At 42.5% G+C, this 8,177-nt stretch overlaps 1 pseudogene; it reads left to right on the top strand.

Moving 5' to 3' along the window:
- Positions 1-2,671: 2,671 nt before the first annotated feature.
- LOC147435050 (uncharacterized) lies at positions 2,672-5,065 on the top strand (annotated as a pseudogene).
- Positions 5,066-8,177: the final 3,112 nt, after the last annotated feature.

Here is an 8,177-nt window from a genome sequence, read left to right as displayed (position 1 = left end):
GATCTCTCCGAAGAAGTATCAGAAACACTTCCTTCAAAGATCGGCTCTAATGGTTGCACCCAACTTTGGTTTACACTTCCCTCGGTTGATATGACACTTGCTGGTTCCCCTTGTTTTGGTTGGTTATTCTGGAGGTTCCTGCCCGATCTCAAATTCATTAATTCCCCTAAAGGACTTTAACTTTTCCGTCTCAGCAATTTGTTTTCCCCAAGTTTTTGTGGTCAGAATTGATCCAAACTGATTGATACTTGGTCAATTGTTTAATCTTGTCAGTTGGACAACTTCTATTTCATCAAGTGAGAATTTTGTTGCAGTTATGCTGAAAAAGACATTATACGCGTATGATGTCTTTTTTCACAGATTTAGACTATTTTGGTTATGCTCACTCTCAGTAGCCCCCTTATGCTCTTTCCACTCACAAAATTTAGTTTAAACTCTGTTTGAGCAAGTTATGGCTAATTTAGGCTTTTCTTGGAAATTTTCCGCTTTTGACTTGTTTTTTTGGGTCAATTGTGATCCAAATGGGATGAAACTTGAAATATAACCTCTAGACAACTATTACAATGGATCTGTGTTGGCAAAGTATCAAAATATGTCCAAAATTAGGTCAAAGACATCATACGCGTATGATGTCTTTTTCATCAATTTGGGTCAAAACTTGATATTTATGCTTCCTACAGTGCTTGTAACAATCTTGTCAGGTCAGATATCAAAAATAAGCAGTGGATGTGCTAAAAGACATTATACGTGTATGATGTCTTTTGTCCCAGATTTTGACTATTCTTGGTTTTAAGCCTTCTCCAATGTTTACAATTGAGTTTCAAGTGTTTTTGTCAGGTTTAAATGTAAAAACAAGATCTGAATCCAAACTTTCCTCTTCTTTGCGTTTCTTGGACTCCGACTTGTCTTTTTGGGTTTCTTTGAGTGTTAATGCTCTTGTTTTAAGTTGAAATTAGGGTATAACCCCCCTTTTGAACACTCTGGTAAAGTCAAAATTTCTGTTTTGGTCTCTGTTTGGTCATTTAGACATCATACGCGTATGATGTCTAAAGTTGCACATTTCCATTTTTTTTTGGCACAGAATCCTTCCTAAAGCTTCCTCAAGTGCTCAGCAACTCCCAGATACACAGAAAATTTCTCTGACTTTTGTTTATTGCAAGTTTCACTACTAACTCGACGGTTTAGTGATCTAACATGCAATCAACCATATCAAGCAAATACTCCAATGATTACTAGCTCTAGATCAGGATCAAATGAAGTCCTACCTAAGCTATTCCTAATCATAAAATGGGTTTGGTAATTGTGATCTTAAAGAGATCCACTGCCACTCACGGACTAGCAAATTCTTCTTCTATCAACAACTACTCAACACCAACAAAACAACAAACAAATCTAAGCTAAACTAAAATTACTGTCAACACGGAAGACCCAGGAATACCCCACTTCCTAGTATCTCTCGAGATCTTTGGAGTCCACCACTCCTAGATTTTTTCTAACTAAAGTATACAAAGTAGTTTATACGACTCACCTCGTAGGATTAGTCTTAAATCACCTACTTAGGGCTCTCGTCCCCGGCAGCGGCGCCAAATGTTAAGGCGGTTACGCCGCTAGCGGAAGCTAAATAGCGAGAACTCAACCAACAACAGAATTTGTCAGACGAGGACGAAGCTTGACCCGCAGGCGCATGGAAACAACTAGGTGGGTGTCAAATCACCTACTCGACCTTCTAATGACAATCACTACTAAGGAAATCAAATCTAAGTTCTAAAATACGCAAGTGACTGAAATCCGTACTACGAACGGATGCTATACGAAACAGGATCTAGAATCATTGAATCGATCTCAAACTCAAGGGGAAGTCTATACACTAGGTAAGAACAACACCCTTAAGACTTGAACTGCAAAATCAACCTATAACCACTCCGTGCGGTAAACGCGTATGAAGACAGGCCGAAAAATACAGGTGACCGAAACTTGACCCCGATGGTACTAATGTGTAGCTCTACTCGTTGTGGTTCTATAGATATGATGCACGCTCTATTCCGACACACGAGTTGGAAGAAAACTCACACCGAAGCTCGTAGGAACTTACCACACATAGAAGCCGATAGCGCGCACTCTTGGTATCAGTGCGTAGCTCTCACCGTTGCTAACACAATGGCGGTGTCGCTTCTCCAATGGCGGCTCCGTAGCTCGCGTAGCAAGTAGATAAGACTCTCTCTCTCTCTCTCTCACTCTCTCAGACACAGTCACGGCGCTCAAAAACTCACTTTGATTAATAATCTGAATCCCCTTAGGTTACAAAAACTTTGGCTTATATACCTCAGCCTTGGAGGTGAGAACATCTCTAACTAATTACATCAGCCAGTGAAATTACTTCGGGATTACAAGCTGGAAACTCAATTGAGTCCCGTTACTTAATGAATGGCTCAATTCAAAATCAATGTCGGAAAGACATTTATTACAATCAATGGTTACAAAAATGATGAGTGTGAGCAAAAATGTGGGTGTGATCCTCTGCTGGCTCAACATTATTCGTTATGCAATGTTCAAGGCTTTTGCTTGCACTATGTTGTTGAATCAGAAACAGTATGTGACTTGTAGTTTGCTATGTATTGTTAATTTTGCAGATTAGGTGAGTTATTCGTATCGTTAGAGTTGAGAAATTGGAATGGAGTCTAGCAAGAGAGTAGGATCATCTTCTCTTTCTTCTGCAAAGAAGAAGAGAAAGTCTCAGCCTAAGCTAGATGCGTTTTTGATCAAACGTACAAGTAGTGTCCAAGGTGGCAATACATTGACAAATGTGGAAAATGCAATGTCAAATGTATCAAATGTAAATCCATGTGTGGACAATATGAGTGGTAGCGCAAAGCAAGGTCTTGGTAGTAAGGCAAATGGTGTTGATGTAGCTATGTCCGAGGTTGTTAAGATAACTAAGAGAAGATGGCGGCAACAATGGAATCTTCTCCATCCTTGGGCTTACTTATGTAAGAACATGTTGAATGAGGAGATTATTAAATGCACGTTTTGTGAGGAATGTAAGAAGCTCAATGTGTATATTTGCGAAGGTTCTTCTGCATTTATGATCTCAGCATTGCATGACCATTCTCTCACCAATGATCATACTGATTCTGTGCGTTTATTAAATGCCAAGAAACGTATGGAGGATACGGGTAGAGGTCCTCTTGATGATGGTATGGACTCAATGGTTCATTTGGAGCAAATGCCTATTGTGACATGTATGAAGTTGGTTTACTTTTGTGCATGTGAGGATATTCCATTGGATAAATATCTCAGTCATTGCAAATTTCTTCGTGAGATGCATATGCCAAATATGCCTGCTTCTGAAGAGTATGGCTCGCATGTGAATCCAGTGTCTGGCAGAGAGATGATGCTTTCCATAAAGGATCATGTGAAGAAGCAAATGCTAGCAGAGATGTGTGCAAGTCTGTTTTACTCTGTGCTCATTGATGAGAGTACGGATCGTACTATGGAAAAGCACTTGATTGTCTATGTGACATATGTGGGTAACAAAGGGAAGGGACGTGCTAGATGTTGCTATGTTGAATTGCTTCCCATGGAAAATGCAAATGCAAAGGGTGTCTATGATGCAATGATTCAATTTTTAAAAGACAATGAATTAGATGTAAACAAGCTCATTGCTATTGCAACCGACGGTGCATCAGTGATGACTGGTCATAAGACAGGTCTCATTGCGCGTTTTCAAAAAGATGTGCCTCGTATCATGGGTGTACACTGCATTGCACACAGACACGCTTTGGCATCAAAGGATGGGTTTGTGTCTCATCCTCATGTATACGCTTTTGTTGACAAAGTTGCAAATAAAGTGTATTCATGGTTGGGAAAGTCTGGGAAGAGACATGAAGAATTGTGGAAGATCACGAGCGAGTATGATATTCAGGATGTGAAAGCGTTACAGATTCACTCAGTGCGATGGCTTTCAAGAGGCAAAGTCATGGAAAGACTTGTCAAAATTATGCCTGCTGTTCTTGCACAATGGAAACTTCGGGAAAAGAAGTGGTATGGGTATGCTACTATCTTTCAAGTACAATTTATGATTCATCTTTCTGCCGATGTGCTTGTAGAGCTTAACAAGCTTAATGTAGAGTTCCAAAGGCAAGAGATGGATGTGACCACTGTTGGTGCTTTGATTGATTTGACGTTTGAAAAGCTCACTAGAAGATATCTTACTAGTGATGCTAATAACTTCGGTCTTGGATCAAATTATTTGTCAACTTTTTTAGGAATGGCAAAAGAGAGCAAATTGGTTTATGCAGATGCAAGTGGGAAGTCTCATAGCCATGTATTGAAGTTTAAGCCTATTTCCAAAGATAGGAAGAGAAAAAAGGAAACGAAAATAGGTGAGTGTGACGAAGAAGATGTTGAGAACCAAGATGTTAAGAATGAAGATGGGGAGAACTTGGACTTGAATGCATCGCCCAAAGAAAGTGCAAAAGAGACTGGATCTCTTGAAGAATGTATTTCTATGGCAAAGTTATATGTACAAAATATTTTGGATGCTTTGAATCGACGATTTGAGGATCTCCCAGTGTTCAATGCATTCAAAATCTTTAGTACATCATCCTATCCATCAAATGAGATTGATAGAGAGAAGAGAACACAAGAATGGTTGGAAAGATTACTTAATCGGCTTAATGTGGATAGTAGTATTGTTGACATCCGGAGATGTATGAGTGAGAGAGAAGATTTTGTTGGAATGCTATATCGAGTTGCGGGAAACAAGAGTATGCATGATGCATGGGAGGTTTGTAGTGCAAATAAGACTTGGTGGGACTTATTTCCTACACTAATGAGCTTATGGCAGGTAAGTCTAGTCATTCCAGCAAGCACTGTTGCATGTGAACATGGATTCTCGCGTCAAAATTTCATAAAAAGTGCTTCAAGATCTACCTTAGGATTGGATACTTTGGATGCTTTGATGCTATTGTCTATTGATGCACGTGGAAGCTCACTGATTGACTAGAATGATGTTTTTGAGATTTGGGTGAATGCAAAGAAGAGGAGAGCCATGCCATTAGCATAATTGAAAAATCGCATAGATTTTGGGATTTATTGCAATTTATCATTTCTTGTTTTGGCACTACTATCTATGTACGGACTAGCCCGTTTCGAACCTTTGCGTTTTTGACTTTTGTATTGTGCACAACATTGCCTCAAACGGATAATGGATTTGAATAGGATCTTATCGTCATTACTTTTTTGTTTCCTGTCTTTCCTAAATTTTGTCTGTCAAAAAAAAGTTAGGGGGTACCTGTCAATTTTAGGCCTTGCTGTCAATCATTCAGTCTCTGTACCTGGGGGCTGGGCCTAGTGGCGGGCACCTCCCTGTACAACCCTCAGAGTCTTATTTGATTTCCTATCCATATGCTCCCCTCACCGATTATAAAAGTCCTCGTCTCACTGTATCTATTCTTGGGCACCAGCTATCCGGCGTCATCGTTGATGGAGGATTTGGAATCAATTTGATGTCCGAATTCACTATGATGGCCTTAGGTCTAAAGCCTACCCGACCTGCTCCTTTCACTGTTACATTGGCCGATCAGAGAACAGTCTACCCAGTGGGCATAGTCGACAAGGTGCCTCTGAAGGTACAAGATTTCACTTTCAACTTGGATTTTGTGGTAGTTAATCTTCCCCAAGTAGAGGGAGGTTATCCCTTGTTGATTGGTAGGCCATGGTTACGACATACGAAAGCACTTCATGACTGGGGAAACGATGCCATGTGGATACATACTCCTGGCTCTCCTATGCAACAAATTCGTCTCGAAGGAGGTATGGATCCGATCGTTCAGCATAGCTCTTTGTCAGTAGAGTCCAACCCTGACTTGGAGCAGCCGGTCCCTCCTGATGGGTCTGATGAAGACTTACTGCAATGGTTAGAAGCTACCTCTTCGATGCCATGCTATGTAGTCTCTCTTCAACCTTTACCAACAGATTCACCCTCTCTCCCTGATCCCACACCTGAAGCTACAGCTGAAGCCAGTAATCCGAGTCAGCCAAGTGACCCAGATCCAAGTGGACCGGTCTCTGGTGCCCATCCTTCAGAGGGTCCCTTGATGGAAACCGTCGGCCTGGGGGAGCCTATAACCCACCATATAAGGGGGAAGAAGTCTCCCTTGCAAGAGTTGGCCAACACCCCAGCTCCTTCCTTAGCCTCTACTCCATCTGACTCTCCACCCATGCCGGAGCACTTTGAGGTATTTGAGGATTTACCATTTGCAGAGCTTCCATCAGGATGGTTGCAGGAAGAGTATGCTGATTTCAACATTGATCATACACCAGCTCATAATGTCCAGAAGCTAACAGAGGCCGCACGATCTTCTCTCCCTGACGCAGCCTCGCCCACTGCACCGCCTGACCCAATCAGAGAGGTCAACCTAGGCGGCCCTGACAACCATCAGCCCATCTTGTTAGCCACTTGGTTATGGGATCACCCTGCTCTTCTCGACCTGGTAATCTCTTTCGTGTGCTCTTTCAAGGATGTGTTTGCCTGGTCTTACCACGATTTGGAAGGAATCCCAGCTGAGCTAGGAGTCCACACAATTCATCTGGTTGAGGGGGCTAAGCCGGTCAGAGGACGGGCTTACAAATTGAATCCCAAGTATGTAGAAGCAGTCAAAATCGAGTTGGAAAAATGCAAGAAGCAGGTATTATTGTACCAGTAGAGCACTCAGAATGGTTGTCCCCTATGGTTATTGCCCCAAAGAAGCAATCCAACAAAATTCGAGTTTGCGTCGACTATCGGGATCTGAATAAGGTCATAATCTCGGATGGTTTTGCGACACCTTTCACTGAGAGAGTCCTCGAAGATGTCGCTGGCCATGTACTGTATAGTTTTATGAATGGGTTCAGCGGCTACAATCAGTTAGGAAAACATCCTGACGACCAAATCAAAACAGCTTTTGTGACTCCCTGGGGTATTTTCATCTACACTAGAATGTCTTTTGGGCTTAAAAATGCACCGCCTTCTTTCAATCGCATAGTATATCTCATCTTTTGTCCTCTGCTTACTGATCACCTTCGCATATTCATGGACGACTTTTCCACCTTCTCGGGTGCTCAATGTTCGACCCCCAATAGAAAATCTAAAGGAGCATCTTGCTCAGCTCTCTGCAGTCTTTCTCAAGTGCAGAGAGGCACGTTTGAAGCTCAATCCGAACAAGTGGCATTTTTTGGTCACAGAGGGAACACTGTTGGGCCATGTGGTGTCTGCTCAAGGTTTAGCACCTGACCCAAAGAAGATAGTGGCCATCTTGAAGTTACCTCCTCCCATAAATCCCAAAGGTGTTCAGAGCTTTGTGGGCCACACCGGCTATCATCACAGGTTTATACGTATGTATGCACAGGTGGCTCAACCATTGACCCCGCTCACCAGTGCTGTTGTTCCCTTCCAGTGGTCAACACCTGAGGCCAAAGCATTTGCATACCTCAAAAAACGCCTCACTGAAGCGCCTATTCTAGTTGCCCTGGATTGGGCCCTACCTTTTCATGTGCATACAGATGCCAGTCTGCTGGCTGTGGGTGTTGTGCTTACTCAGTCTAGCAAAGAGTTCAACTTGGATCGCCCTGTACATTATGCAAGTTGCCTGCTCACCAAAGCAAAGCGCAACTATAGCACCATAGAGAGGGAAGGTTTGGCTATAGTGTATGCTCTACAAAAATTTCGTCACTATTTGCTTGGGGTCCACTTCACAATTATTACTGATCACCATGCCTTGAGCTATCTGCTTAATAAGCCACAGGTCGCAGGTCGAGTATGGCGATGGCTCCTCCTATTCCAAGAGTTTGATTTTGAAGTGGTACTCTGTCCTAGTAAGCATCATGTAATGGTTGACCACCTCTCTCGCATTCACACAGGTGAAGAAGTTACCGGGATTGCGGATGACTTTCCAGATAGCAGTCTTTTTAAAATCGATACAACACCGGAATGGTACGGCGAGGTCCTACATTTTCTATCTACTGGGCTATACCCAGAGAAGGCACCTCCACTGCAGAAGAGGAGATTGCTATTGAAGTCCAGGCCTTTCACTCTGATTGGGGGCCAGCTCTACAAATCGGCACGAGATGGTGTTCTGAAGCGTTGTGTCTCGCCTCATGAGGTGGAGCATATTCTGGAGGATGCCCACAATGGTCCC

This window comes from Adiantum capillus-veneris, chromosome 19 (genome assembly GCF_014529385.1).
Source record: "Adiantum capillus-veneris isolate H3 chromosome 19, ASM1452938v2, whole genome shotgun sequence".
In the NCBI taxonomy this organism is placed as follows: Eukaryota; Viridiplantae; Streptophyta; class Polypodiopsida; order Polypodiales; family Pteridaceae; genus Adiantum; species Adiantum capillus-veneris.
This window is presented reverse-complemented; position numbering and strand designations above follow the sequence as displayed.